The sequence below is a fragment of the Geospiza fortis genome, unplaced genomic scaffold (assembly GCF_000277835.1).
Source record: "Geospiza fortis unplaced genomic scaffold, GeoFor_1.0 scaffold186, whole genome shotgun sequence".
In the NCBI taxonomy this organism is placed as follows: domain Eukaryota; kingdom Metazoa; phylum Chordata; class Aves; order Passeriformes; family Thraupidae; genus Geospiza; species Geospiza fortis.
The window spans coordinates 4,791,790-4,793,641 of NW_005054331.1; positions in this window are offsets into that span (position 1 = coordinate 4,791,790).

Here is a 1,852-nt window from a genome sequence, read left to right on the forward strand (position 1 = left end):
TGGAGCCGCCAGCGAGGTAAGCGGTGCAAGTCACTGTGGATGTGCTTGATCTGCGAGCGGAGACCCCGGGCCGGGTGACACAGGTGAGCTCCCTGCCCAGCCTCGCGGGGCGGCGTGCCGGAGATGGGTTCCTCACCTGTGCGAGCCATGGCAGAATTAGAAATTAAGTTGCATCCATGTTCTTTGAGCTGCTTTTTCCTTCTCCCCGATCCTTAAACGTCAGATGTACAAGCTTGCAGAACTGTACTTTTGACTGACAGAGCACTTCCTCAAGCACAGGCTGAGTGCAGGTGTGTGAATTGCTGCGCTGCTTCAGGGATGTGATTCCCATCCTTCCTGCAAGGGTGAACAAGTGGCTTCTTAGGCTGTAGCCAGTACATCGTCCTGGATGGGTAGGATCAGGGCATGATCTTAGTAGCTGTCTAAAGCCTGTGGGATTACTTTGTATGTGTAAAGTCTTGCAGATGGTTGTCGGAGTTGCTGTGGCTATGCTACTGAACAGCATTTAAGAAAGTCTAGAAAGTTAATTTCCAATAGATCTTATACTGCTTCACATTACGGTTTGTATCTGGGTGTGAAAACTTTATTACTTAATATTGAATTGGAAAGACCTCAGTAATATGCTTGTTGAATTTTTTATAAATCTTTCATTAAAAGTTAAACACTCAGGAATTCCTCCCAGAGTATCGGCCTGACTCTTTATTTTTGTTTAGCAGAAAAAATTAATGTCAGAGCAGTGATTTGTTTTATAATGAATTACACTTAACTTCTGCAGGGTAAGAGATCAGGGTGTTGTTATAAAGCAGCACACTGTCAAAAAGTCCTTCTGGAGGACTATAATGACTCTCTGAGGACTTAAATTTAACTGACTACAGCCGTTATAAATGGATCCAGTTCACATATTTTTGTTGCTTTTTTAGGAAATTATATTTTTGTTAAAAGCACCAAAATAATGGTAAACTAGAAGTAGTTTTGTTATTTGGGGTTGGTTTAGCTTGCATGAATAAGTCCTTCAAGGATTACTGTCTCCTTCCTTCACCTGCCAGTCCAGAAAAGAGAGGCAAGAGAGTCAGGTCTGCACCCAGGAATCTTCATGGTCTTTGGCATACACTGTACTGGATCAGACTATGCAGGATTTTTTCCTTTTTTTTTTTTTTCTTTTTATTTCCTATGCTTGAAGCCACCTCTCCCTGACCACCTGAGAAGAGATAAAATGGCTCTTTGAAGGCTTTTGCTTGCATGCCAACAGCAGTAGTGCTGGGAATTGGGCTGAAGGGCAGAAGGGCTTCTACAACTGTTTGGTCTTGAGTGGACTTTCTGCCTAGTAAAATTTCCTATTCTTTCATGCAGCTGTAAAGCATTAAAATGATAATGAATGTGCCATCTGCATTCCATATTCAGTTTATCTCCTCACTTTTTATCAAGGAAGATTTCATATTGCATCTGTCAAGGTAGGGAAGTCCAAGGAATTGCAGTTCAGAAATTAAGGACCCTGAGGTAGCAGCTCACTTCTGTCTCGTCTTTTCATTTACACTTTAAACAGCCTTCAGAGAGATGGGTTGCTGCTTCTGGGACCCAGCAAAGAAAGTGAGGAATAGATAAAAGCTAAACTTGTGGTGGAGTGACCTAAATGGAACAGCTGGCAAAAGTATAGAGGGGATCCTCCAGGGTACTGAATTATACCTTCAGGCTTGGATTAGTGGGATGTTTAACAAAGAGATCCATTTGCCAAAAGGATCTCTGGCTGATTTTTAATTATGGAACTAGCACTTCCTTCAACATTTGCAAATTATTGAGCTTTTTTTCCTCATGTAAAGTGTAGAGTACTAATTGTTGGCTTTTGGCTCTTGCT